The 22,890-nt window shown below is 35.0% G+C and overlaps 1 long non-coding RNA gene across 1 annotated transcript; it reads right to left on the bottom strand.

The window, feature by feature from the left end:
- Positions 1-5,827: 5,827 nt before the first annotated feature.
- LOC128197369 (uncharacterized) lies at positions 5,828-12,194 on the bottom strand. The gene is made up of 2 exons (XR_008249861.1): positions 9,639-12,194; positions 5,828-9,361 (listed from the first exon to the last, which is right to left on the bottom strand). It is a non-coding gene; the product is annotated as an uncharacterized LOC128197369 (long non-coding RNA).
- Between the last annotated feature and the right edge of the window lie 10,696 nt (positions 12,195-22,890).

The following is a 22,890-nucleotide window of genomic DNA, read 5'->3' as shown; positions in this document are numbered from 1 at the left end:
ACTACGTTGTAATGTATGATATCTTGAGTCCCTTTTTACCTTGCATAATTGAAAAATATTGTGGGACACTTATCTACACTCTTTGACCAAGAGCGTGGTTAGGATGGGAGTGAGGGTTCTCTTCCATTGTTGGAAGAGGAAGACATGGGTTATGAAAAGGAGATGAATGATCGTGAGGGTTTAGAGAAAACTACGTGATGAGTGACGGAGTTGGCGCTTTATGTGGAAGAAGAGCATGAGAGAGGAAAAAAAAAGTGAAAGGTGGAGATGGGCACACGGAAAGTGACGTAACAGAGGAGAAGAATTGGAAGTTTGGTTTGGGTTGAAAGGTCAAAGCAAAGAGAGGATGATGTGTGTTTGAGTTAAAAAAGAAGAAGAGAGAAGTGGTAAGATGATGACAAATTTATGAATACCGAAAAACGGCGCCAAAAACTTGTTTAACCCTCGGCAAGTGTGACCGAATCGTATCAAGTAATAAACTCGGTAAGACCAAGTATCGTTCTCCCAAAGGACTCACGACCTAGTTAGTTATATGATTTGTTGATTATTTAAGACTTGTGAACGATTGATTGTAGGTTTTGAATGCAAAAGACAATAATTAAACATGTATGCATGAATTTGATCAATGGAAAAGAGGAAATCAAACACTTTAATGAATTAGATGGATGAGTATGTTATTGGGGTAATCAATTTCATCTTATCCACTCTCATATACTTTAGGAATTCATCATTCTTTTCATCAATATTAATGCCACTCTGTAAATCACCTTGCAAGAAGGTATATCCTTAATTACGAGTTCATACAATTCCTAGCATCCCTATTAATTAATTCTGAAGTGCAGAAGCTTAACGGCAACCAACCCTCATATTCCTATGTCTAGGCAATATGCTATTGGGAGAAATTCCCCGGATCTAGATTTCCCCGTACGTTCCCATATCGACAAAATCAATAATCATGGCATTGAATGAGTTAAACAATGCAAGCTTTAAGCAAGGAGGAAAAACCCTAACTAATGATGAAAGAAAGCATGTATCTTAAAATAAGATGTTAAAACATAAATTCCATATATGAGAGTTTCAAAAGACTACATTGATTCCCCAACAACAATACAAGGTTTAGTTCACCATATTCATGGTGAATCTAGATGAACAATAATGAAAGAATGAAAGATAGAACCCTAGAAAGATGAGAAGGTAGCCTAAGCATCCAAGATCTTCCTCCAAGGGGTGGAAAGGTGTGTGTTTGCTTCGTCTCCGCCAAAGATACAAACCCTAGGAAGACCTAAAGCTTATATACTATTTGTAATATTACAGAAAAGTGGGCCTAAGCCCAAAAGACCACCGCTCAGCGGTAAACTGCCGCTCAGCGATACTAACACAAAGTTAATTTTCCCCTCAGTTGCATTTTCACCCCTCAGCGGAGCCAACGGGTGTTCCTGAGTGCCGCTCAGCGGTAAACTGCCGCTGAGCGGTAGTTGCGGCTTGTCCTTTTGCACTTTTTGAGTTCTTTTCTGATTCCATCTCTATCCTTCTTCACTTCTTTCACCAAATTCACCTTAAAACCTGCATAAAACACTAAAATCAAGCATAAACCTGTCCAGCTCTCTTATTTCCAAAAATATGAACAAAAGCATGATTCCAAGCTAGTTTCTAAGTGTTAAAGGTTGCTTTTAGTATCAATTTTAAGCATGAAAATAACAGTTTTTCAACTGTTATCATAAGAGAGGGCTCGATTTCCGTGAAAAGCAAAGAGAAGGAAGGAAGGTGGTGAGGAGTTCACGATTTTGGATGCAAACAGTGAGGGGAATGAAAGTTTGGGGTCTTAAGGGGAAGAAGAACGTGAAAAGAGAAGAATGGAAGTGGAAGGTGAAGATGGGCACATTACAAATCACCTAACAGAGGCAAGGAGAAGTAATGAGAGTCTTGGGGTGGGAGTTGAGAAAGAAAGGAATGGAGTAGAGTCTTGGAGTTGACTTCGAATGTTATGGAAATGAAGAAAAAGAGATAAGTAAAGAGTGGGGGGCTAACATTTGTAGGAGCCGAGAAGATCTAAGTTGTTTTGGATGAAATAGAAATGAAAAGGGGTGGTTTTGGTGCATGCAAATTACGTAAAGAGTGGAGAAGAAAAAAAATCAGAAAATAGAGGAAGGAGGTAGTTGACGTAAAAAGTGAGGGGAAGTAAAGTGTGTTTGAAAAGTCAAAAAGGGAAAAAGAGGGATTGTAGATGAGTGTGTGTTGCTACTTAAATTGTAGAGGGGGTGAATAGAAAAACAAAATGAAAGAATCCATGGGAATGAGGTGTGGGACCGTGACAATTAAAGAAGGAGGGAGAAGAGTGTAGGTGTGAGTTGTATTTTACGTAGAGTGAGAAGAAAAGGGAAGTCAATGTTGTTGGGAATAAACAAAATAAAAGAGTGAGTAAAGAGAGGTGAGGCCGTGAGCATGGAAGAGAGAGAATAGTGAAATTAAAATTGTAGTGTCTAGGTGTGTGAAAAAGGGTTACGTAAAAAGCAAAGTAGAAGGAAGAGAGAAAGAGAGAGTTTGGTGAGAAATGGGTGTTCATGTGGGACCTACTTGGAAGTGAGAGAAAATGTAATTTAATGGTCTTGGGGCCCACTTGAAAAGGTAGATGTAGAAGGGAGTGTGTTTAGAGTAAAAAGAGGGTGTATTAGAACTATGTGTTTTCTTTTATGTTGAGAATTTAATAAAAAGTGGGGGTGCACTAGAAATGTTATTCTAGTTGATGGAAGTGTGAAATTAGTAATTTCGCGGGGGTGTGAAATTAGTTGTTAGTAATTAAGTTATTTAATTATTTGTAAATTTTTTTAATTGTTGGTCAATGAATTTGGTTTACTTTGTATACAATGGTGATCTGTGTATGGTTGTGATGGTGAAGTTGTGAGAGCAAGCGTGTTGTCATTTCTTTAGAATTTTTGTCGAATCGATGGTGTTCGTATTGCGATACGATAGTGTGTTGAGTCTCTGCGGAGACTGAGATTCGAGTGTCACCCTTTCCTCGTGTGCGAGGACTAGAGAGGGTTGGATGTCTCGCCCAATGACTTCGGCTCGTGTGAGTATAGTGCTCGGTGGGTGCGCCTAACTGAAGTTTTTACTCGTAATTCCTTGAGGAGTTGGAGAGATAGGTCTGAAGTTGCGATGGAAGACGGCTCGAATCACACTGTTTTGCGAAACAGGTTTCGTACGACAAAATTCAAGGAAACAACAAAAGCTTGTGAGAATGATCTGAGTCATTGTTTCGAATACCGTGATGTATTGTAATGTTATGACTATGATAGTCTGGGTGGTGATGATCTGAGTTATGAGTTGAATATTGTGTTGTATTGTAAGGTTGTGACTAGGATCGTCTATGTTATGATGTTTTGATATTGAAATTATATGCTATGTTAGGTTCTTAGTTACCCACCCTTTCCTTTTGTGGTTGTGGTTCCACCTACGATGATCGTACTTGTACGGGAGTAGATGGCATTGCAGATAAGGCAGAGATGGAGTAGCACGATGAGAGTTATGGAAATAGCTGTGGGGAATTTATCATGTTTTAAAGTAATTTTATGTTTTTGAATAATGAATTTGATATTTGTAAGGTTTGAACCTTGTGTTGTAAGACGCTTAAACTTTTGAGGTTTTGTTTCCGCGATGTTATTTTTAAAAGAAAAAAAAACTGGCGTAAATTTTGGATTTTTTTATTTGATAGTGGAACTCTGTTCGGGGTGTTAAAATTTTCTCATCAATAAGGGTGTGGTAATAATCATATGCAGTATAATTGGGTTTGTTGTGTGTATAACATGTCAATGATTGAATTTGGATTATTCAAGTGATGTATTATGTGTTTGAGTATGTTTACATTGGTGTGTGATGCTTGAATGCATGTATGATGTATTAAGTATGTTTCCACGTGATCTAAGGTTGATGTATGTATGTTTTTAATGCTTGAATGATATCTAGGATATGTTTCGATTTGGTAATAATCGATTACCATTAGTTATAATCAATTATTTGCATGTTGATTTTGACTGTGGTTTTGGGAATAATCGATTATCTGAGATGATAATCGATTATCCCTTCCATCATGATGTTTCTGGGTAAATTTCACTTAGATAATTGATTTTGTGTGGCAGGATTACATGTCTCGGGTATTAAGCCTTCCTTGTGTAGGTGTGAAGGTATGAATGGTCCTTGTCTTTGTGTGGCAGGATTACATGTTCCTTAGGTGGATTGCGGGACTGCTCGAGCATATCTTTAGGGGAGGCTACAAATTATCTATAGGGGAGACTACAAATGTCCTGTAGGAGAGAGGTTACAGGTGGGCTATAAGAGTGACTACAGTTGGTGAGGTAGGGTACATTAGTGAGATGGACTTTTTCAACTATGGTGTTGTGGTACGATGATGCTCATGGTGTTGTTCATGACTGTGATGGTCATGATGGTGGTGTATCTATGATGATGATCATGGTACTTAAGATGCTCCAGGTCTTACTATGTTGATAGTGGTGTTACCATAATGGTTATAGTAGGTAGTTAACATAGATGCTAATGGGTAGATAGACCAAGGGTCTAAGTGTGAGATGTTGAAGATGACATCAATGATTAATAATCAAGGATCGATGATCGAGTAATTCATTATGTTTAAATTTTTTATGTTAGGAGAATAGGCATCATATTGTTATTACTTCCATCTATTAGGTGTTTGATTATGGTGGATATAATCAAAAGGTATGTATCTTCTTGTGTGTTTGATTATGGTTAATATAATCAGAAGGTATGTATCTTGTGGTGTGTTTGATTATGTTTAATATAATCAGTGTTATGATTTTTTTACTGGTAGCTTACCCCATACATATTTGTGTTTGTGTGTTTGTAAAAGAAATTATCGGCGATGATCGTATAATGTGTTATACTTGAGCAGATGATATTGTAGATGTTTGTTGAATAATTTTTTAGTCGCCTCAAAGCCAATAAAACCTAATCCCTACTAATGTAGTATAGGGGCAACCTAGGGAATCAATCCAAGGACTTGGTACTTATTAAGTTTAGAATTATAGAATTAAACCTAATTATTTATTTACTAGGTGGGGAAAGAAAATAAAATCTAAAGAAAGAAACTAAAGGATAATGCAATGCATGATTTTATCTAAAATGAATGCATGATACCTAATATAGAATGATGCAAAGGAGGAAAAATAAAACTATAATCGCTAAAGAAAGATAAATGGAATACTTAAACTAAAATGACGTATTAAAAGAACCTAAAAATATTCTAAGAAACTAAAGGCTAAATGCATGAAAACTAATGATGAATTAATGTTAGAATGATGAAAAGAGTAACACATAGCAATTAAAAACAAAAATGGGAAATGTAAACCTAAGCACCTATAATGGAAACAACTCAGAAAATAGACTAAAGTTCAAACATAGTTTTGGAAATAGACATAATTTGAAGCTTTAAAGCATTCTATGTATCAAGAAGACATCTTGAAAAATTAGGCCCTTTATGGAGTCCTAAGGCATCTGAATCAAATACCTATAATGTGCACAGTTTCCTTTAAGTTCCAAATCAATGCCAATTGCCTAAAACTACACTTTCCCTTACACTATAACACCTAAAACAGATTATCTAGACTAAGAAAATTACCTAATATCAAACCCTAAACTAACCTAAACTATAATTGCAATTGAAAAGAGAAATTGAAAGAAATAGAGTACGAAACAACTAAAAAAATTGGGCAGAAATATTAAATTGCATGAATAGTAAAAGAACTTTGTAGGAATTGAAATTGCAAAAGCAAGAACATAAAATTGTGCAAAGAAATAACATAACTGAAATGTAATGAAATTTAAAACTAAATTACAAGAGTTTTACCGAAGATCACAAAGGGGAACCTCACGGCCTGTCACCCATGTGATTTAAACTCTAAGGTAAGTACACTGTGTGTCAACCAATGCACACACTTTGTACATAAAATCTTCCTTTTATAGAAAAACCAAAAGAGGGGAAAATGGGGGAAAGGGGATGAACCTATAACAAAATTGGAAGCTTCGTGATACTCTGATCGAACTAATTTTCTGAACAACTTCCTTTCTTGTCAACCCTTTATCACGAACCACTCGCGTCTTTACAGCCCTTGGATCAACTTCCCTTTCTTTGCTGATTTGACCTCCTTGCATGTGCAAAGGATCAACTTCAACTTCTTCTGGATTGGAGGCACGAGCACGAGCGTTTTCTTTTTACCTTCTCTTTCTCTGCACTTGAGCCCTAGCTAGAGACTTGCAACTGGAAAACGAGGCCTCCGAAACATTGACCCCCAAAGCAAAAGCAATCACCAAAATGCACAGTTTCACTTGATTCCTTGGCCCAATGCAGACGACCCAAAATAAAGTTTCAGATCAGCACTGCCCATTTCACTTCAGGCCAAAGGTGCAAATTCAGTATTCTTCAATAGCGCTGGATTTCTTCAACCCTTAATCTGCATAAAAGAAAGAATTTAAGAGTTTAATCAGCAAAATAAAATACTATAATTATAAAAACAAATTTTGACATTTAAAGAAAAGAGCAAAACATCATTTATAAAAAATAATACTATATATCAACTTAAAAACACAAAATTAGTACTATTTTTACAAAACTCTAAATTAAAGAAAAATCTATAAACTATCCTAATTCTAAAAAATAAGAAGCTACAAGAAACTTCTAAGACTAGAAATAGAAGTAAATTTAGAGAGTTAACACACCCTCACACTTCCTTAGCAGGGAAAACTAAGAATGAAAGAAGAAATCAAAGACTCAAACTATAAAAGAAAAGATTCTAAACAAAAACTCAAAAACAATTATATTTATACACAACTCATTCAATCTTGCCAATTTCATCAATTCCTAGCCATTTTATCCAACAGAACTGCACAACATAATTCTCAAACTAAAATCTCAGTATCAGCAATCCAACAAGTGATAAACAACCAAATTCAGCCAATTTCAGCAATGAACACAATCAGAAAAACATAAGTCATTTTCAGCCTCATGAATAAGTGTTTGCACTCATATTCACTCAAATATTTAAGGTTGTCCTGTTTCACTCACTCATGACATGTCATCCTCAATTCTTAACTTTGAAAAGACTCTAAGTAACAATGTTCGGCTCATGGTTTCATCTAGATCAAAAGGTCTTTAATGGATTGTAATGTAATGGTATGAAAAGTCAGAAAACTAAGGCTAAATGGAATTAGAGAAACTATGAAAGAGGAAAGACCTAGAAGTTAGTGCATTATTTTTTATATTTTGGCCAGGCCAATTTCTTTTTTCTTTCTCTCTGATTTTTACTCACTATCAGGTCTCATTTTTTTTTCATTTCTTTTGCATTTTTTCTCTTTTTCCAGACCTGTTCTTTTTCTTTTGCACACAACCAACAACTCATTTTTCCTTTTCTTTTTCTTTTCTGGCCTTACTTTTCTATTGCACTCAATAAGTTCCTAGATCCACCATTCCTCTCACATGTCTCTACATGTTAGGTATTTGGTGAGGAAAAGGGCTTGTAATGAATGGAAACAAAGAAAAGGGCTAAAGCTCAAAGTAAAGGTACAATGGTAAGAAACTGAAATAAGTAAGATAATTTGACTATGGATGAAGAAAAAGAATGCCTAAATCATGTCTAAAGTCTACCAAGGGCAAGTTTATCACAGAGAACCAATGCAAAATTAGAATGAAAATTAAACAAACATGAAATCACACCAGAAAGACAAAAATTTGGGCCCAAAATCTCTCTAGGGTTAAGAAATGCTAAAGTTGACTTGCCACCTTCTTTTATGAAAAAATTGCTTTATTGGACTAAACTCAGATGCAAAAATAATGCTAGGACTACATCTACTTGAATCTAAAGCAGAAAACATAATTGAGAGTTCTAATTAAAGGAAATGAAGCTAAGAAATGCATTAAATCAGCAAAGAATTGAGAAAAGAGTATGAAACAGGACCTAAACTAAACCTAGAAATTGCTAACAATATGACCTTAAGCTTTTTACAACCTACACAAAACAAAACTAGCCTATGTACTAAACGAACCTACTTTAAACCAGAACAAACTCATATTTAAAAGAAAGAAAGCCTAAGGCAATCCTAAACAGAAACAATGAATGTAAAAAAGCTTAAGAAACTCTTACTAAAAACCAAAACAAAACTTAGAAACAAAAGGTTCGGGACAAAATCTGTTATGAAAACTAAAACAGGGAAATGAAATCAGAGAAGTGAAATGAACCTACAATGATTTCTACCTACAGCAACAATTGAAAGAGTATAACCTAAAGCATCCAAGAAACTATCTAAAACAGATTGCAAAGAAAAGACTACAAAATTCCTAATAGAAACCTAAACAGAACCTATAAAAGAACAAATTCTAAAGCAAAAGCATATTTACAAAGACTAAAGCAAGATATGAAAACTAAAACAATTACTAATGCTTAAAATAAGAATTAAGAATGCTAAAACAGAACTACTAATACGTGAAACAAAATCAAGAATAAAAGAAAAAATTCTACAAGCAATTATGAGATTCAAAACAAAAATAAAGCCTAATCTACAACCTAAAACAAATTATGAAAGCATAAAAAATTGGGTATTTACAAACTAAAGCTAAGTATTTACAAACTGAAACAATACTAAAAGCAACTCAGAAAAGAAACTAAAAAAAATTTTACTCCTATTTTAACTACAAAAACACATACTAACAGATGCATATTCAAGTAAAAACAAGATTTAAACCTATACCTTCTCACTCTCACACTTAAGAAGCACATTGTCCTCAATGTGTGAGTGAGAAAGGTTTTCTAACAATAAAACCACATGCACATATCAAGCAAAAAATTTGTACATAACAGAAACTGAAAAACACAAAGATAGCAAGAATTGAACAAGAACAAATACAAGAATTAAAACTAAAACTACAAAACTAAAAAGAACTTTTCCAGATTGGCCACAAATCAAAATTAATTCTCTTTATTTTTATGTAAAACCCCATATTTTCTACTCTATTATTTACTATAATATCTATTACCATGCAAGCTATTAACAAGAACCTATCACTGCAAAAGAAGAAAAAGGTAAAGAAAGGCTATAATGGCTTATTGTTTTTGGTCTCTTGTGTTTGGCTCCTCTGTGAAAAGTCTCTATGGCTACAATGGCTTCCTCTCCTGCTCTATCTGTTGTAACTGCATCAACTCTTCTTTCAAGGCTTGCATCTTGTGATTGCATGAAACTGAATTTGACCGTGTAGGCTTATCACCAGTAGTAGCCATCTCTCTTTACATATCCAAAACTGCCTCTTTGCTATTAATGTCTGCAACTTCATTAATTCCTCCTGCACAATCATCAAATTCCAATTTAGCATGTGCCTCCATAAAGACATGTGCAGTTCTATCAGAATCCATCATCATATCCTCAAGCAAGTGATCAGAAAACAATGCCTTAGAATCAAGGTACCCATCAATAGGTATCTCTAAACAATGCACAACAGAAATTTCTTCCAGGATTTCAAAATTAAGAGATATATCAGGCACCACAGGAAAAGCATGCAAAACATTTGAAACAATGTGCATTTCAGCTGTACTAGTAGAAAAATTAGGTTCAGAATTAACCTGGACTACTTCCTCAAAGACAACTTTACTAGTATACGAGAACTCAGTGGATGCCTCAACATATACTGAAGGAATATCCTCCACTGAAACAATCTCAAAGTCAGCCTAAGAGTCTGGGAAAACAACATATATATCAATATGTTCTCTGTCAAATGCTGAATCAAGACTATGAGAATGCATAACAGGAACATGATCCAAGGCAGGATTTATTGGTTCAACTTTCCAAAAGATTAAAAGCATTAAAATGAAGTTGAACCTTGTCAGTATTAATTGGAATATTCAGTTCAGAGAAAACCTATTTTCTTGATTCACCAGTTACATCATTAGGGTCATTTCCAGCTAGCTTGCACAACAACTTTCTTGCCTCAGTTGGGGTCTTTTCTAGTAGAGAGCCTCCAGCTGCTGTGTCAACCAACACCTTGTCTTTGTAAAGCAGACCCTCATAAAAGTAGACTAGAAGCCTGGGCTTGAAATCTGGTGGTTGGAGCAAGCTGTACAAAGCCCTTTGAACCTTTCCCAATACTCAGCCAGACCTTCCTCTTGGAATTGTCTAATGACCGTGATCTCCCTCCTGAGGTAAACTCCTTTAGCTACTAGAAAGTACTTGTTGAGGAATCTTTTCTACTTCTCTTGCCATCCATTAAAGGAATACTGTTGATAAATCATCCACTCCATGGCTGCACCTTGCAAGGACATTGGAAAAGCTCTTATCAACACTGATTCCTCTGAAACCCAGGAGGCTTCATGGAGGAGCACACCCAGCTAAACTCCTTGATGGGATTGTGTGGATCTTCATGTGTCAGCCCATGGAAATTGGGCGTCCTCTTGTTGAACCTACAATGCTAACTCTACAAGGCTAACTCTACAATTCTAAAATTTAAGTCGCCAAAGTCCTCGACAAAGGTGCCATTTGTTGAAGAACATTTTAGTCACCTCAAAGCCAACAAAACCTAGTCCCCACTAATGTAGTCTAGGGGCAACCTAGGGAATCAATCCAAGGACTTGGTACTTATTAAGTTTAGAATTATAGAATTAAACCTAATTATTTGTTTACTAAAACTAGGTGGGGAAAGAAAATAAAATCTAAAGAAAGAAACTAAAAGATAATGCAATGCATGATTTTATCTAAAATGAATGCATGATACCTAATATAGAATGATGCAAAGAAGGAAAAATAAAACCGTACTCTATACTAAATAAAGTTAAATAGAATACTTAAACTAAAATGACGTAATAAAAGAACCTAAAACAAATCTAAGAAACTAAAGGCTAAATGCAAGAAAACTAATGATAAATTAATATTGGAATGATGAAAAGAGTAACACATAACAATTAAAAACAGAAATGGGAAATCTAAACCGAAGCACCTACAATGGAAACAGCTCAAAAAATAGAGTAAAGTTCAAATACAGTTTTGGCAACAGACTTAATTTGAAGCTTTAATGCATACTATGTCTCAAGAAGACATCTTGAAAAATTAGGCCCTCTTTGGGGTCCTAAGGCATCTGAATCAAATACTTATAATGTGAACAATTTCCTTATGTTGCAAATCAATGCCAATTGCCTAGAACTGCATTTTTCCTTACAATGTAACACCTAAAACATATTATCTAGACTAAGAAGATTACCCAATATCAAACTCTAAACTAACCTAAACTACAATTGCAATTGAAAAGAGAAATTGAAAGAAATAGAGTCCGCAAAAACTAAAAAAATTGGGTAGAAATCTTAAATTGCATGAATAGTAAAATAACTTTGTAGGAATTGAAATTGCAAGACTGTGGAAAAAGATAACAAAACTGAAATATATTGAAATTTAAAACTGAATTACAAGAGTTGTACCGAAGATCACAGAGGAACCTCACGGCGTGTCACTCACGTGAGAACCCTCTACGAAATCCAGTAACCCAAAGCAATGATTCTATCTCTACAAAGCTTGAAGAAATTTAAACTAAGCAAGAGAATGAAAACCTCAGCTAAGTACACTGTCTGTCACCCAATGCACACACTCTATACATTGCAAAATCTTCCTTTTATAGAAAAAGGAAAAGAGGGAAAAATAGGGGAAAAGGGATGAACCTATAACAGAATTGGAAGCTTCGTGATACTCTGACGAACTAATTTTCTAAATCGCTTCCTTTCTTCTCAACCCTTTATCACGAACCACTCGCGTCTTTACAGCCCTTGGATCAACTTCCCCTTCTTTACCGATTTGACCTCCCTGCACGTGAAAAGGATCAACTTCAACTTCTTCTGGATCAGAGGCACGAGCACGAACGTTTTTTCTTTGCATTTTCTTTCTCTGCATCTGAGCCCTAGCTCGAGACTTGCAATTGGAAAATGAGGCCTTCGAAACACTGACCCCCAAAGAAAAAGCAATCACCAAAATGAAAAACTTCACTTGATTCCTCAACCCAATGCAGACGACCCAAAATAAAGTTTTAGATCATTGCTGCGCATTTCACTTCAGCCCAAAGGTGTGAATTCAATATTCTTCAATAGCGCTGGCCTATTAGTGGCTTGACCCAAGAATTAGCCATTGCCAGCCCATTGTATTTCTTCAACCCTTAATATGCATAAAAGAAAGAATTTAAGAGTTTAATCAGCAAAATAAAATCCTATAATTCTGAAAAAAAATTACATTTAAAGAAAAGAGCGAAACATCATTTATAAAAAAAATACTATTTATCATCTAAAAACACAAAATTAGTACTATTTTTACAAAACTAAAATTAAAGAAAAATCTATAAACTATCCCAATTCTAGAAAATAAGAAGCTAAAAGAAACTAAAATAAACTTATAAGACTAGGAAAATAAGTAAATTTAGAGAGTTAACAATGTTTCAGACGCATGATAGATTCATGAGATAACGGGAGAAAGATTTGAGTTTCTTTAAAAAGTTATTTTGGTATAGAATTTTGAAACAAAGTAATTGTAGTTGTTTTATTTTCTTAGTCTTTTTAATTACGTTTGAAATAATGTAATTGGACAAGGCTTTTGAAACTATTATGTTTTGAATAAATTATGCATGTTGAAAGGTTAAGGTTTTTGAAAAATACGTTATTGCGCTATGGTAAAGTTTTAAAATATACGTGTGGCATCCCAGAATTTGGGGTGTTACATTTGGCATCAGAACCAGGTTTTCAAAAAATCATTGGGGCTTTTGGGGAGTGAGCTTTTCTAGCTTTAGTCGTGTTCCTCTAAAGTGTGAAGTATTATGTGTCTTGTATTTTGAATGTTGTGGTGTTTTGGTTTTATTGTGTAACCTTGTAGCTTATTGTATTTTGTTTGCAAGGTCTAACTTTAGTTTTCACAATGTTTGTTTGGTTGTTACAAAGTAATGGGGTTGTATATGGGATAATAGGTTGTACAGAGTAGTATGGGCAGGGGTGAGTATTTGTAATAATTGGAAAAGGTTGGAATGGAATGACTGTTTAGTCTTAGTATGATAGGGAGTAAATTTTTAAGTATACTGATGATATGTTTGGATACGTGCTTATGTGTGTTTGCTTAAGTGTGGTTTCATGTATCAATGTAGATTAATTGTTTTGATGTGTGGTTTTAATATGAAATTAGATGTTTGAGTGTTTTATGCTACTAGAAGAGTGAATATGGGTCTGGACGTGAGTTTTAGATTCATATGGTGCGCTAATATGGTTTTGTGGCTATTTTCTAATGCATGGGTTGTTAGGAGCTCATTACATGAATTTGTGTGATGTTATTTAAGCTATTTAGAAGTTGCCTAGACTATTTGATTGTATATTTCATTGAGTAACATGTATATACTAGTTTGGAGTGAGTTTGAGACTAGATAGAAATTAGACAACTTTGTAGGAGATAAATGTGAGTGATGAGATACTCAGAGGGCTACTATTGACTTGTTAAAGAGTAGGAAGTGATTCAGTGTGGTGGCAGTGATACCCTTAAAGTTATGGTCTCTTTTTCACCTGTGAGGCAGGGGAAGAGGATGTGTTACGAGAAGAGCGGTAAGGGTTTTCTGTGATCATTGGTTAGCTTAGTGAGAAAGTCACGGTATTGAACCAACCATGTGGTGTGATGGTGGGTATGTTTTAAGTATGTCTTTTGGCTATACTTCGTTAATATGGGGTTGTACCTTTTCTCTTTCAAGGGGTTAGAAAGGTATTCACCTTTCCTCTTGCGAGGGGGTAGAACGGTGGAACTCTTCGTCTTTAAAAGGCGGTGGAAGAGATGAATCTCTTCGTCTTTAAAAGGTGGTGGAAGAGATGGGTCTCTTCGTTCATGATGGACGGTGGAAGAGACTGATATTCAAGTGTTGCCATTTCCTTTTGTGAGGGGGTAGAAAGGGATGGATGTCTCGCCCGTAGGGTTCTAACTCGTGCTGGGTTTAGTGTTGGGGTGAATCGTTGGGAATAAGGGAGACAGGTTCCAAACTACGGTGGAAGACCACTCAAATCATCTTGTTTTGATAAACATGAATGATACGGTGAAGTATGTAAGTTGATATACATTTATAATGGTGGTTGGATAGGCACAAGTTGCATTAAATTAACAAATGGTGTAAAGCTAATGGGTTGAACATGATTTCATTTAAGGGAATGTATGTGTGGTTATCGCATTGTTGTTATAGTCTTCTTATGAATTAATGTTGTTTGGTGTGGGGGAATTGTAATAAGGACTTAACTACTGTGATATAAATGTTATATTGGTGATTTTGTGTTTATTTTTGTATTATTCTGAATACATTGATCAATTTATGATGATGTTGTAAGGGGAGCTAAATCTTTATGGTTGTGATTGTAGATATTTTGTATTTCCTAGATCACGTTATTTGGTTTAAACGGTGCGATTCTTGGGGTATGCTAGTTTGATTATACTCATGGGTGGTTTGGGTAGTACCGATTTAGAACTGCTGCTAGGGTTGCATCACTAGTGCTGAATAGGCCTTTACGTCACCCCTTAGACGTCCGACCACCGAATATCCAATGTAAAACTGACCGATGATATTTTTGTAAATAAAACAACCATTTAGACGCCGACTCTAGGGGGCCCGACGTCTAAATACTCATGCACGTTTGCTATGGGAATTAGACGCAAAAAATATACGAAAAAGGAAAAAGAAATAATTTTTTATTGGCTATAGACGTTGGTGTGCAGGGGGGGTGACGTCTCTAGCCTATTTAGACGTCGGCTATGGGGGTTCGACGCCAAATAAGTCAGCCCAAAATCCCAAAACTCACTTTTTGACTTCATTTAGACGTCCGATCTCGCCACCCTGATGTCTAATAAGAGTCTATAGACGTTGGCCCCCTTCCCTCGACGCCAAATAGCCTGCAAAAGGTGACTATTGCATTGCCTTTAGACGTCTATTAGTCAGCCCTGACGTCTAAATAGGACATAGGTGTCGACCACTCCTAACCCCAACGTCTAAATGTACGCGAAAATTATTTTTTTAAACCCTTTACACGTCGACTAGGGATGGGGGCCGACGTGTAAAGGTCTTTGGACATCAGCTAGGACGGGGACCGACATCTAAAGGTCCGCATTAAAACCCCACGAACACGAGGCAGCAGTTCCGCGCACTCATTGTTCATCATCTTGCTCGCGTTTTCTCTCCATGAGCTACGCTTTTGAGGTTCATTTTCTCAGTTTTGCACCATTTAAAATTAATTTTACTCCAATTACATTACTCTTTGATTAATTATCTTTCATTTGAATCGATTAAAATGTGTTTTCGTTGGGTTTTGGTGTAGTTTTGCTCGTGTGCTTGGGCGACGATTTCTTGCATTTTGCACTCTTCCATTTCCCTCCACTATGTTTTTAATCTGTTAAGAAGGTTAGCTTTCTTGTTTAAAAGTTTTTATGTATGCATGTTATTGGCTTTTGGATTTGCATGTTGTTGGCTTTTGGATAGGCATGTTATTGACTTTTCTATTTGCATGTTATTCGCTTTTAGATATGCATGTTATTGGCTTTTGGGTATGCATGTTATTGGCTTTTGGATTTACATGTTATTAGCTTTTAGATATGCATGTTATTGGCTTTTGGATATGCATGTGATTGGATTGTTAGTTATATTATAAGTATGAAATCATTGAGTGAAACTTAGTTCCCGTTTGAAATTTAACAAAAATGATTAATCTTTTAATCGTTTGTGTTAAATTTTGAATTGTCTGATTGGACAGTTTGGGAAATTATTTTTCATAATTTGCTATAACATGTACGTTGGGAAAATTATATGGTTTTGTTCGCTGCACAGGAAGATGAAAACTGACTTGAAAAACATGCTTCAAGGGTAAGTGTTTCTCTTTTTATGTTTCAAATTCATGTTGACCTTCAATTTTTATGATAAATATAGTTATATTAATATTACCTTGTGTTTTCAATGTAAATAGAGTTATTGGTAAACCCCGAGATCAACTAGTTCAAATCATGTATCCAAAGGTTGTAAGTCATTTATAGTTCTAATTCATTTTCTATGTTATTGAATGATCTAAATGTTTTGACTATTTAGTTTGTCATTTTAGTGTAATAAGTAACTAGATTCATGGGAATGTGGCTATTATGTCATGTCTTGGATTAAGACCATCATTCGAGCTGCCATTACAGATGAGTGGATTGAGGTAATGATGCTTACCTTCAATACATTGCAAATAAAATTTATCTTTGAACATATGCACATATGCAAACATAATGAGTTTTTCTTCATTTTGCAGCGCTTCAAGAGTACATCTTATATACCAGAGGACACAATTAGAAAGATAAGACAAGAGTGGACAACTTATCTTCTCCAAAGATGGACCTAGGAAGACTTCTATTTGTTGTTGAACATTAATTACATTTAGTTTAAGTTTAACTTTTGATAATTTAGGTTTTGGATTGTTTTTTAGATTATTTAGAACTTTGTTAACTTGAAACGCATAAAATATATTATATTTTGCTGTTTTGGGACAATTTTTTGTTTTCAGGTCTGGTTTTATTGTAAAAATATTTTTTTTTTAAAAAAAGACACATAGTAGACTTCTGTTATGGTACTGTCCAATGTCTATTGACGTCTGTCAGTGCACATATAGACGTCAAATGACTTATAGTGCCAGATTTTGGAACTGTATGGTCCGACGTCCCATTGACGTAACTCAATAAGACATCATCGATAAATCAGACACCAAAAGTCCCAAATGACAAACATTGAAAGCCTTTTCTGCAATAGTGCATAAGGAGAAAACCTATGAATATAGGGTTTGCAAGGGATGTTTTTCTTTTGGGTTCATTGCTTTTGTAGAGTAAGTTTATTCAGTTCAGATGGGTAGGCACTAGAGGGACATTCACGTAAAGCTAGTAGTATAGGATGTATGGTTTTGATCATTAATGTTAGTGGGTGCATTACTTTGGGTAGTAGCCTGAAGCTACCATATTATAAACTGCGGTTGTTGTGACGTGAGAACAATATTGGGTGTTTTACAGAATGCTAGGATTCACGTTTGCTTGTTGTGTTATTTTACAAAAGGTACATATGGATATGTGTCACTGTTGGTGTGTTGCAAGATTCTAAGTTATTGTATGGTCTTTTGTGATGTCCCCAGGTAGCGAAACAAGCTTTAACCAAATGATGTGATGGTAATGGTATGTTGTTTTCTCTGACGCACTTTATCTTGTAAATAGTTGTAATTGGATTAATTTCTTTATTGCATATTAGTAAATGACTACGAGGTATTTGAATAGTCTGCTTTCTGTGAAAATAGAATACTTTGGATGAAGGATTATGTTAGTGTGTTCAAGTATGATCAGTTGATATTGATTGTTGTACTAGATTCATTATGCATTATATGTGATTCATGTTAGTATGAGTTATGGAAATTAAGAATGATGTATTTTTCCTGTTAAATATGATTGCAATAGATAAAAGTGTATAAGTGTAGGCTTTTGATTGTACAATGTTTAAGTCAAAGATTGTTTTAATAAAGTTGAAGCATGATAATGTGCCTTGGGTTACAAATGGTTGTTTGAAATTTTGTTTGGATGAATAATGGAAGCATGATCAATTTGTAATTAGGTGCTAAAACTTATACATGATGCCATGTCGATGAATTTTTTTTATGAATTATAGGTGGTTGTTAAGTGGACATATTTATGGTTTGGGGATCTATATGTAAATTGTTCTATAATTGATTTATTTTTATGGTGAATCTTTGTAGCTTATTGTTTGCATGATGAGAATATACGTATAGTTTTCTTGCTATTTATAGTTGTGCATAAATTGTGGTTTTGTTTTGTATGATGTAAAATACATTAAGCAGTTTTTGTGATGTTCTTTTGATGTGTTCGGAAGTTATTGTTGTTATTCTATTATGAAATTATGTGCATAAAAGTTTATGTAATTTTGGGGGAGTTTATGAAGTTTAACATTATCTATGTTTCTGGATGACTACAAATTTTAGGGATGGAAATTCTTTTGAGGAGGGGGGTGAATGTAAGATCCGGAAAGATATAGGTCTTAAAAATAAAGTAGTTTTGAGACTTTGGGTTTATTTTTGGAAATTTCTTGAGTGTATATTTTTTTTAAAACATAATTGTTATGTTATTTGTTTATTTTATATTTTTGCCTAAGGACAAAATGGTCCTTTACCTTTATTTAATTGGTGTAGAATTAATTAAGGGGAGTGTAGAAAGGAAAAACATGCAAATTAAATAATCTGGATATTTAATAAAATGATATTGTGTAAATCTTTTAGAAGATTTAGTTGTTATTTTTAATTAGTTAAATGAAAATTAGAGATATAATCTTGGTGGGTTTAAAAATGAAAAGAGATATTATTATTAGAGAAAATCATTATTAGATATTGTTAGATATTTTTAAAGATTATGTGAATTCCAAAAAGATTTGGTGGTTGATATTTTAAAAAGTAGTTAAGAGAGAATAAAAGAGGAAATCTTAGTGGTTTTAAAGATAAACTGAGAGATTTTATTAAAACTAAAAAGATAGAGATAAAATAGAAGAAGATAAAAAGGAGAAGAGTAAAAAGGGGTCTGCATTTTGTTACCCTAAAATATAAAAACAAAAATTTTAAAGATAAGGGAGAGAAAAGACATTTTTTAGGAGAAAAGAGGAAGAACTGCAAAAAACTTTAGTGCAAGGGAGGATTTGTGGTGTTTTTAAAGTTAGATAAAACTCTAGAATTGACCAAGGTATGGGGAAGCTTACCATTGTTTATTGTTGTTAAGACGTCGACAAGTGTACCGAATCGTATCAAGTAATAACATTTGGTAAGACCAAGTATCGTTTCCCAAGAGACTCACGACACTAAACAATCATGTATTTACTTAACTAATTAAGACTTTGAAGACCAATTTAGGGTTTTGAATGCAAAAACAAGAAAGTAAATATGAATGCACTTTTGATCAATTGAAGAAAAACACAAAGATGAATTGATGATATTGAAAATATGAGATGAATATGTTGTTGGAGTTTAGATTTCACCTAGTTTACTCTCATGCATATATGAATTCATCTTCTTCATTAATGTTAATATCACTTTCTAAATTACTTAAAACCCGATGTCTCGGCGAAGAAAGCCTATCCTTAATTACTAGGTCACAATGTCTTGTATCCCTAATAATTAATTATGCATTACGATTAGAAGCTTAAGATAACCAAAACTCATATCCCCATCCTTGAGCAATATTGCTTTTGGGAGAAATTCTCCAGATTTAGGTTTCCCCGTATGTGTCCATATCACGAAAACCAATAATCATGTCATGAATGAGTTAAACATAACAAGCATAGAGCAAAGAAGAATAACCCTAACAATTAATGAAAGAAGCAAATATCAATTAAAACCAATTTAAATACATGAGAGTTCACAAGGTTACATCATCCCCCAACAACAAATTGAATTTAGTTCCCCCTTGTCATGGAGAAACCCTAAAAATCGAAGAGGAGAGCTTCCACATCCACTTCTGCCTCCAAAGAGTTGGAAAAGTTTGAATTTGTGTCACTTCTGTCAAAAGATACCCCCTCTAGGACGTCCAAGTCCTTATATACAGCTGAATTGGATCATAGGCCAACGTTGACACCGCTCAGCGCCCCAACTTAGGGCGCCCAGGCGAGCTTGCGAGTGGAGTGGCGCTTAGCGCCCCATGAAGGGCGCTCAAGCGTGAAACATTACATGAAGACTGGCGCTCAGCGTCCCTGAAAGGGCGCTCAAGCGTGGGTTCGAGACATCCTACGCTGAGGGCCCCAGAAAAGGGCGCCCAAGCGTCCTGCGACCTTTAGCAGCCTTCTCTTTTGGTGTTCTTTCTGTCCTTTCTAAGTTCCAACTTCTTGACATTTAACTCCTCTTCCAATTCATCCCAGTTTCCTACAAAATCAAAGGAATTTAGTGATAAAATCTTCAAGTATAACCTCAACTCTCTTATTCAGCAAAATAAGCTAAAAACAAGAAAACAAACAAGTTTCTAAGTCAAAAAGGGTTCATTTATTATCAAAATTTAATCCCAAATAACGGTGAAATCAACCGTTATCACAACCCCAAACTTGAAACTTTGCTTGAACTCAAGTAAAACAACATGTAACTCAGCTTAAACAACACTTCAAGGTTCAGCTTATCACAAAGCACTTTCTTCTAAGACAAGTAGTCACTCATAACTACTTATCATAAAAATATCAGTCAAGATGCATTGATGCTTTATCCACTCAAACTCAACTATGGTGCTCACATATTCACAATATATATTGTAAGTGTTGGGTTATTGGGCTCCCTTCCTATGTGGAGAATAGACCAAATAATGTGGACCATTATGTCTCACTTTGTTTTAGTGGAGATGGGTTAGATTAGTTGGGCATATTAGACTCATTTGAAGAGAGGGAAAAACCAAATGAGAGAGAAAGGAAAAGAAAAAGTCATTTCCGCATAACATAAAACCTGCACTCGTGTTTTCGCTGTTGTGAAGTCATCAATCGTTGGATCAGAATAATTTTTAGACAACGGATTTCAGACATATGGTTCTTCATTCTAACAATTCAGATCGTCAATCGAAGGTCTGGTTTGGGAGAAAACAACCTCGCATCAATGTTGATGGATTGACAAGTGTACCAAATCACACAAGTAATATAAAATGGTAAGACCAAGTATCGTATCCCAGAAGACTCTTGGCACTAAACAGTTGTGTGATGACTCGATTAATTAAGACTTAAATAAAATGAAATCATTGGTTTAAGATGCAAAGACAGAAAATTAAATATGAATGCAAATTGATCAATAGTAGAGTAACACAACGATGAACGGAGGTTGTTTATAAAATGAGATGATTATGTTGTTAGGGTTTGATTTCACCAAGTTTACTCTCATGTATATAAGAATTCTTTTTTTTTACATTAATGTTAACGTCACTCACAAAATTACTTAGAACCCGATCCCTCGGCACAATAAGCCTGCCTTAATTCCTAGTTCGTGCAATTCCTAGCATTCCTAGAAAATTAAGTCTGAAGATTAAGAGCTCAAGACGACCAAGTACTCATACCCTCATCTCTGAGAAATATTACCCTTAGGAGAGTTCAACAAGAACCTGAATTGTAAGGAACCTCCCGACACTCATGCAATTCATAAATCATGCTACTAAATGAGTTAAATAGAGCAAACATTAAAACAGATGAATTCCCTAACAATTAATGAAAAAGCATATAAATTAAGAATCAATTCAAATACATGAGAGTTCACAAGGTTACATCATCCCCAAAAACAAATAGAATTTAGTTCCCCATAGACATGGAGAAACTAGATGAATAATGGAAAAGCATGAGATAATGAAACCCTAAAAGTAGAAGAGGAAGCTCCTGCCTCCAGATCCGCCTTTAGAGAGTAGAAGAGTGTGTTGTTGTGTCGCTCCAGCCAGAGATGCCAAACCTAGGACGCCAGGGTCCTTTAAATAGAACAAGAGTAGAACAGAAACAAAGCCCAAGCCTGAGTCGCCGGCGCTCAAGCGCCCTACTTAGGGCACCCGAGCGGGGGTCTTCCACGCTCAAGCCTCGTAGAGGTTGCCCAAGCCTTCTACATCCGGCGCTCAGGCGCCCCAAATAGGGGCGCTTGGGCGGTGAGCGACACTTCCTACGCTTAAGCCTTTCAGAATACGTCCAAGCCTTCTTCATCCGGTGCTCAAGCGCCCCAAAAAGGGGGCCTGGGCAGTGAGTGGCACTTCCTGCGCTTAAGCCTTAAAAAGAGCGCCTAAGCCTCGAGCTTCTTTCCTTCTGGTGATTTTTCTAGACCTTTCTGAGCTCTATCTCCTCAGCACTTTATCCCTGCTTTCCATATTAACTCATTTTCTATCAAAACAAAGGGAATTAATCATATAATCATCAAATTCAACCTCAAACCTCTTATTCACACAACTTAACAGAAAAACATGATTCCAAGCAAGTTTCTACGCAGAAAAGGGTGCATTTAGTATTAAAATTACATCACAGATAACGATATTTTCAACCGTTGTCAATCAGCAGATCTATTTTGGGGAATTTTCATCTTCTTTGTTCTCATTTGTAAGGATTATGCTTAACTATTTTGGCTAATTGAAAACCTCATTTGGTGTTTTTATCAGAGACTCTTTTGCACCCTATTATTGATCACAATTGATTTTTCTTTGGTCTGGAAGACTCGTTTATTTTAACCTTGCATTGAAAGGTTTTCCACGTAAAAAAATTGTTGATGTATTCTTCTGCTTTGAATTCTATTTTTTCTCTTTTTATTTGGTGTTTCTCGCAGATTATTAGAAGAATGGGGATTGAATTTCTAATGCGTTATTACTCTTTCTTAAGTTGATATTGTTTTTTGTCCTTTTTCCCATCAGTAAGGGTGTGGTAATAATCATATGCATATAATTGGGTTTATTGAGGTATAACCACTAGTGAAAAAAAGTCATTCTATAACAGACCTATTATAACGGATAAAAATAATCCATCATAATAGGTTGACCGGTGGCAGAACTGTAATAAACGTAAGACATATTATAACGGAGTTTTAAAAATCAGTCATAATACATAACGCGGTGGCAAACTTGTAAATAATTTCAAAACGTATTATAACGGAGTTATAGAAATCAGTCATAATATAAATAAGTTTTAAACCGTATTACAATGTAATCTTGGATAACTGTTATAATATATGAGAAGGGTGAAAAATTTTAGTAATATATTATAACTGGTTTTAAATATCAGTCTTAATATCTCTCTAAATTGATTTTCCCCTTTCTCTCTACAATTTTAGTCCCACAGTGTCGCAA

The sequence above is a fragment of the Vigna angularis genome, chromosome 6 (assembly GCF_016808095.1).
Source record: "Vigna angularis cultivar LongXiaoDou No.4 chromosome 6, ASM1680809v1, whole genome shotgun sequence".
In the NCBI taxonomy this organism is placed as follows: Eukaryota; Viridiplantae; Streptophyta; class Magnoliopsida; order Fabales; family Fabaceae; genus Vigna; species Vigna angularis.
This window is presented reverse-complemented; position numbering and strand designations above follow the sequence as displayed.